Below are 8,186 nucleotides of genomic sequence, written 5' to 3'. Positions count from 1 at the left end.
AATCCTCTACTTGAGGGACGAAACCACTTTATGTACATAAATAATATAACCAATCAAACGAACTTTATTCCCATACACGGTCTACTTGTTACACATTCATTCAAAGGCTTCAAAATGTAGAGATATAGAAGATCTCTTGATAGTAACATCGACAGGAAGTGACAATTATATCCAAAGTAAGGAGTGAGTAATGTACACACTAAACTTTACATTGTATGAAACAAGAAAGACTTCAAAATGTAGAGGCAGATAAGGTCTATTGATAGTAATATTGACATGGAGTGACAATTAAATTCAAAGCTAGCATTTGATACAAAAATGGCGATCACATTTTGATGAAGTCTCAAAATAGTTCGACACAAAAATAAGAGGTATGCGTGTCAAGTACGTCAAAAGATAGCTCCCAATACAAAAAATGATGGATCACATTTTGATGTAATCTCAAAATAGTTCAACAATAAAATTGTGGCCTAGCCAACCATGACTTCACCCAACTACTTGTGCAGCCACTCATTGAGGTTATTTCTTGTAATATCAACCTCTTCATGCTGGAACCAATTCTATTTTAACTGCCAAAAAATATATGCATCAAAAAACGATATAGGTCTCATGCACACTTGATAATAAATGCTTCATTCAAAACATGCAATTACCAAATTGAGTTGAAGTTTCTTGTTTTTAAACGTGGTCTTGATCACTCATTGTAGTTATAACATAGTATCCACATTCAATTGCATTTGGATGTTGGGGACACTGCAAACAATAATTTATCAATAAATTATCAATCAAAATGCCAGTACTCAATCAAAGAAAACTACACTAAAGCTATTGATAGCCGTTTTTTTGGCTCTTTGTAATTGCCACAGTGAGTTACCTCACCCTATCAAATCACTCAAACGCTATGGCTATCCCTACCATTTCACTGTACATAGGCGTGTGTGAGTTAGGGGGCTTTTCCCATATCTTCTTAAAAACCCTCAGCTAGCTAGTCACTGGGCTAGTTGAGCCAAAAAAAAAAAAAAAAGTATATTATGGCCTCTTTGTGTGTAAATATTTCTTTGTATATAGGGCCTAAATAAAAGAATTTTTTCATAATTATTTTGGTATTTATTTAAATATTTCTACCTAGGTGTGTGTTATTTATGCTCTGTACATTGCCTCACCATTACCACAATTTTTCTTACCATTTTTTATACTCTTTATTCCATGTAGAAATATTTTCATGTAAGCTTCTCTTATATTTGGTGTAACTCCACCCCAACAAAAATCCAAAAAAACTAGTTTTATTTATGTGTATATTTTTTCACTATTGTGATTTTTCCCTTCCTACATCTATTTTGTTTTTTTTTCTAAAAAAATAGAACACCAAAAATATTTATCTTTTTATGGTAGCCTCATAATGAGAGAGATTTCTTTTGACCCCTTTATAGTTTTTCCACTTATATTATTTATATTCGACACGTACATATTTTTTTAGACCCCTCAATATTTGATTTTCTTAGTTGTACTATTCACTTATATCATGAGCTCAACAATATCTTCAATTATAGACCTACCAAATAAGGTCAAGGGTAGGTGGCATGCATACATGCACTATGGAGGGCTCACTCTTGGAGGTATTCAAAAGAATCATCCAAAGAAGGACCCCACAAGGACCTTGTGCAGTGGGAAAAAATGATCGGTTTTGCTGAATTTTTAAAGTTCACTTGCTCTCCGAATTTGAAAAGGTGATACAAACAAAAGTTGTAGCTCGTGGGCTGAACTTTTGCCTCAAATTTTTTCATATTTTTTTGAGCTACAAGCTGTGAGCTATGATTTTATTAGTGGACCCCAGTTTTCCCATGCTATGCAGCCACACTCTCTCTTCCACTTTATCATTTTCCTCTTTCACACACACTTCTCCACTCATCATCCCCACCTCTCTCACCACCCCTCTCTGCACCCTACTCACCTTCTCCTCAACCTTGAAGAATAAGAGAGACCATGGTGAACTCATACCTCCCACACACAATTCCATTCCAAAATTGACCACCTAGTCTCATTTTTCCTCCTCCAATTTACCCATATCTATCAAAAAAACCACAAAATTCAGCCTCTTCTCTTAAAAGACAACATCATGGTGGTTGATTACTCAGCTTCAATTACCTTGTCTCTCAAGGAAGGTCAAGAGTGGAGAAAAAATGTACTGTCAAAGCTAGTGGACCATCAACAAGCGTCAAAAATTGGCCCTACTCAAGACACTTGGAGCATCAACCTTGTAAGAAATCCACCTTTTCTTACCTCTTAAGATTTTTTCTTCCTTATTTGTATCCTACATGGATACTCCCATTGTAAATATCCAATTCCATTTGTAAATTAATACTAACTCTACTAACACTAACCCACTATGAAAAGTCCTATCACCTCCATTTCTCTCCTCTCTCTTTCCCCACCAACTTCTTGATAATTCCAAGCAAAAGAAATTAGATAAATTGCGGAAAATCTAACCCAACCATGGTTATAGGAGTAACCCTAGCCTTCAAAATTGCTATAAAAGGAGGGTGTAGCTAGCACAAAAAAGGGGGAGCCATAAGCAAGAGCACTATGCTATAGCTTGAGAAGCCAAGCTCAACCTCTCTAGAAGGAGCTCTTGAGTGGAAGCTCATTGTCTTATGCATGTGCATGTGTTGTAATAGGGGATTAGCAAGGGAACTCTATGCCATTGTAAGAGAGAGAGTGATCATTCAATTGAGAGAAGGAAATCTATCATTTCTCCTACTAGTGTAAGCCCAACATTTGCTGAATCAAGGAGGGTGGATTTGGACTAAGCTTGGATACTTTGTCTCCATTCCAACGTGAAGTAATGGACAACAATGATGCGTAAGTGTCTTGGTGTTTTTTGTTAAGTTCTTGATAGCTTGTCTCTGGTGTTGTCATCAATCTAGCCATAAATCCCACATACTGTAAGAGGGCGATAGGGTGGAGAGGACTCCCCTGGCCTTAAGACAGTGATTGGGGTGGCTTTTCTTGTGATGTGTTGTGGTGAAACTTGTGATGTGAAGCTATGTTGAACAAATACTAATCTCACTTTGATTTGTCATGACAGATTTGTAAGAAGGTATTAATGCAACAAGCACCCCCTCCCCCTTCTCTCTCTTTCTTACATATATATATTTATGTTTGCTTGATCATTAACGATACACTTCAAAGCAGCCCGAGCACCATCTCTCTCTCTCTCTCTCTCTCTCTCTCTCTCTCTCTCTCTCTCTCTCTCGTGTTTTAGTGTGTGAGAGTGTTCCATTGGTGTTAGGGTTAGTGTAAATTCCTTGCTTGTTTGTGGGTTTCTCTAACGATTCTCCTCTTTTGCGTCCTAGTTCGCTCTTAAACTAGGTGGTGCCCCTTGTGTAGTTGGGATTTGGCTGGGGGTTTGTTGTTTTGGTTTGTGTTGTGTTGTGCCCCAGCCCCATTGAGCAGCACGGGAGCCTTGAAGGGTGTCTAGAGGTTGCTCTTCTTGTTGCCCGCCCCGGACCGCCTCACTATCAACCTTTGTAGTAATGATTTTGCATGTTTCCTGGGGATCTTCTAGGTCCTTTTTGACTTGTAGATTTGAACAATGTGTACTTAAATGCCTTAGTACCCTTCAACCAAATGCATCCGTTTAATTGAAAGTTAACAAACAACTCAATCATTTTGAAGGAGTAAAAGCAATGCATACCTACACACACTTGGTAACAATGTCTCCATGGTGACAATTGAGAGTGAGTCAAAGAGCACTGTCAATGAACGCCATCAAGAAAAAGGAGGTATGCGTACCACATGGGCATTGTAAAATGCCACAAGAACCCGATGAGATCTATACAAACAGGTCAAATTGAGACTTTGCATTTTTTTCTATTATGTAATACATAACAGTGAAATAATCATACCCATCCAAGACGGGGAAGAATGTAAGTATATGACTTCCTAAATTGGGAGTCCCAACTGAAAGTATGGTCTCCTATAGTACGCTCCAAGACAAAAGGGTACGACATGTTGTCGATCCCCCACACCCGCTGAGAGAACATCTGACGGTAATATATTTTCCATCCATCTATCAAATAGATGTTTAGTAAATTATAGGAGCATAAAAATCTACGTTACTTAAACATAGTGTTATTTTTCTCACAATGCAAAGAGATTGATAACGTTTATCGAATCCTCAAAATCTAAAACATGGTCAATAACTTGGGCATCTAGCCTCGCCGACTCAAGCCCAGCCCGACTTGATCGCAAGAGAAACATAACCCCTTTATGGAACCTATATTAAAATGAATACACTTATATTGTTTACCTTTGTTTAATACACTTGAAAGATAAACACAGTTATACAAATCTATATTAGCAACAAACCTATCCAAAAGTTTCTCCATATTCAAGTCATGGCTCTCACTAAGTATCCAATTCTTGTTATATCACAAGTATCATCCACATGCTATATATACAAATCTATATATAGCAAAAATTACCATTCTAAAGAAAAAAAGAGTTGCACAAAACTTACAATGGAAGACCCATCCTCACAATCATTGATTTCTTCTTTGCTGGCACTAGAAGTTTCCTCATGAGAGGCATCGGCGGCATGTGGGACCCCATTCGCGTAAGCTTTGTACCCGCGCTTTATTTTTGCCTCCATCTTTGCTACTCTACTTGGCATGTATGCTTCCCATGACATCGTTTGAGCTTTGATCCAAGCATGTTCCCATTCTGTTTGTGATTTCCCTTTTGGATCATAGACTCTTTCCCACTACTTATTTGCTTGATGCTCTAAATCTTTGTGAAAATTTCTTCGCGCCACTATAACTCTATGTGCAACATTCCCAAATCTTGTCATGCATTGGCGTTTAGATCTAGGAGACACTATTCATTGTGGTCTCTCACCAGTTCTAGGTCGCCCTAATTTATGATCTGGAATATGGATATTAGTGATTTTGTAGACATTTTTTAGATGTCTAATGAGAAAACATCTCCTTTCGTATGAGAAATTTCTATCAATACACATTTTTGACGCATGACACGCACAGATCACTTTTCCATTTGCCCCCACAACCTCAATAAATGGAGACACATCCTGACCAAAATACAGAAAAAAGATTGAAGTTTATTGATCATACAGATCATATGACCTCTAAACATACACAAGCACAACCCATGACACATGTCTCATTAACAACTTTCAATTTTAGACAAGGTGCACCATCAAACATTGCGCAACATAATTGAGATACTTTTGTAAATTGAATCATTAGCCTTTCATTTAGCTGAACATCAATGAAGCCAATATGCTGTCCAAAAATCAAGAGTATTTGATGGGGACATACCTTAGTCTCTCTCATGTTGATATCGTTGTTCACATCTCCTTCGCCTGACATTCTCTCTCAAAAACACCCACGATGCCCTCACAAAATGATGAGCACCCAATTCTCAACCTGACACAGCAGCTCACTAAAGATTGTGTCATGTAATGTAATCTCGGTAGTATGCGTAGAACATAATGCACCGCCCGTTACTCTGTCCAATATGCATTGTAAACTCAGCACATTAGAGACCACAAATCTGCTCAAACACCTGCATGGGATGCATTGTACTTGCTATAACACCCCTGCAATGCTGAAATCCAACCTGTCTGCACAGTAAACTCAACACATCAAACAACAAAAAACTGCTCAAACACCTCCCCGTGATGCAATGAACCTACTATAGCACCCTTGCAATGCTAATAATGCACATGTCTGTGTAGTACACTCAATGCATTTGTGACCAGAGAACTGCTCGAACACCTCCCCATGATGCACCGTACTTGCTATAAAACCCCTGCCTTGCTGAAAACTTTCTCTCTCCCTGCGCAGTAATCTCAACATAGCTAACCAGAGAAAATCTCGAACACTTGCATGACTACGTGTACCTGCTAGTGCAGAGCAAGGGCAATTTGGAGTTATAGAGCTTCTCGAACACCTCCCTATGATGCTCTGTACCTTCTATAAAATCCCTACCTTACTGCAAACTTTCTCTCCCTGTGCAATAATCTCGACACAGCTAACCAGATAGAAGCTGAAACCCCTACATGACTGTGTGTACATGCTAGTGTAGAGCAAGGGCAAGTTAGAGTCAAGGCAAGCTCTGGCACACGCAGGTCCCAGTGTAGCATTAGTTGCTCTGGCGCATGCATCACTTTCCCTCCCTGTGTAGGCTAGTCTCTATTCAAGTCGCTTTCTCTGGTTAGTGCCACTTTCAGCATCAACAATCACCTATGCAGTAAAGCCCCCTTTTCGCCTGCACTCAAAATTTGGTAGGCCTTAAAAAAAATCAACGACCAATTTCACTACAACCCCTTGATCCCTTCAGTTGGAACCCATGTTACATATAGATGAGGGTGTGCGACTACTTTCCTTGTCCATGCACCATGATGTTGCTTTTCCAGCATTGCTATGCATTCAATGCGTCATGGGAGTGCGTTCAGAGCCTATTTCTTTTTAGCATTGCTATGTGCCTGCTCAAAGGGAGAAATGACCACACAGCCCATGCTTGGGGAGCTTGACGTAGTTGAATTTGTTGAGATTGGGGACTTGTGCACAGTAGAAGATCAATGTCTTCTTCATGTTACAGTGCTGCTACGGCCCATCTTGTAAGGGGGCTCATCATTTACTCATCACTACAGTGAGAACAGTGCTCTGGGAAATTGTATAAGAGTTCTTTGCCTGTGTCTCTCTATCTAAATGCATGAGAGCCTATTTCATATTGAGTTTGAGTATCACTTGGCAATGGCTTCCAAACAACATAGTTCAAGTTCGTATGTCGGTGAAGTGGAAGAATGGTGCATTAACAGTGGCGATTTTGATGGGTCTGATAGAATGGACATTTTTTTTTCATAAAAGTGAGAGAGTATTATATTAAAGAGAGGACAAAATTACATAAATCAGTCCAACAAAAAGCATTGGGACAGTCACTCTGACTTTGACCCTGGTTACAAAAAGCAATATACCGATTACATTTGCGATAGGAGGAGGAAAAACCTAAATACATTCTATGGCATGTTGGGGAGCTCATTGAGTAGACCTTCCAAGTGTTGTGCCAACCTAACACTTGTGGAGTATTTTCTACCATGCGCTTCCACATCGGCTTTACATTCATCCATCATTCTTTCAAGATGATCCACATAACCATCCAACAATATCTCCTGTAGTTTGATGATATTAGCCATGTTGTAATAGCCTTTGCAATCCATCAGCACTTTATAGTTAGCCTTGTAAATGTTGCATTGCTCAAGCTTGAGCTGATTAACTTGCAAATTCACATGTGAGAGCAGTTTTTTCAGACTTTGAAGGGGGTCAGTTGTATTGAAGTTTTAAACAACATAGTGCGAGTTCATATGTTGGTGAAGTGGAAGAATGGTGCTTCAGCAGTGGTGATTTTGATGGTGCTGATATGGACTTTGGAGGGGGGTGAGTTGTATTGAAGTGTTTTGTGGTTTGAAACTTTGTGTATTTGTTTTGGCAAAAGTTTCCAAGAATCTCTTTCTTGAGATCTCTTAGCAAACTTTATTGTGGATGTACTGCTCATTGCTAGCATGGAATGAATTATGATTCAGTGTTGTTGGGTGATGTCTTGTTTGTAATCTCATGGTTGTTTTGGTCATTGTGTTGTTGCTATGCTGCTTGGTCTTCAATTTTTGATGTTTGGACTTGTCGACTCTTGTTGTGAGAGAGTGATTCAGTGTTGTTTGGATTAATATCTTGCTTCACATTCATTGTATTGTCTTATCTTTATTAATAGCGCTCCTGAGTGACTATGAGGTTGATGTAAGTGGATCTCGTCTTCTGCATATTTTTCAGTATATTGACAACTTTGTTAAATTCATTATGTTTTAGCAAGCTAGTTTTCAGGACATTGTTATGTGATCATGCTTGAAATCCATGGGCTCCTTTCAATTTGTGTCAAAGTGTCTTGAAGCATCTTTGTGTAGACTGACTTTTGGCAGATTGTCTATTATGTATTGTAGGTGGTTCCATTTGCCATCCATGCGCTTTTCTTGATATGTTTAAGTGCTCATTAGCCTTCTATATGACATCTATCAAGTTGTTGTAGCGATCATACTAGGTGTGCAAGCTGCTTGCTCAACACCTAGGCTAGGTGCAATGTGCAACCCTTGAAGGTCTTGCCTTGCATATTGG

General features: G+C 38.9%; 1 pseudogene; it reads right to left on the bottom strand.

The window, feature by feature from the left end:
- Positions 1-560: 560 nt before the first annotated feature.
- On the bottom strand, positions 561-4,690 carry LOC147438667 (uncharacterized; annotated as a pseudogene).
- Between the last annotated feature and the right edge of the window lie 3,496 nt (positions 4,691-8,186).

Source organism: Adiantum capillus-veneris, chromosome 16 (genome assembly GCF_014529385.1).
Source record: "Adiantum capillus-veneris isolate H3 chromosome 16, ASM1452938v2, whole genome shotgun sequence".
Taxonomy (NCBI): domain Eukaryota; kingdom Viridiplantae; phylum Streptophyta; class Polypodiopsida; order Polypodiales; family Pteridaceae; genus Adiantum; species Adiantum capillus-veneris.
Note: the sequence above shows the minus strand (reverse complement) of the source record. Positions and strands in the feature narration are given on the sequence as shown.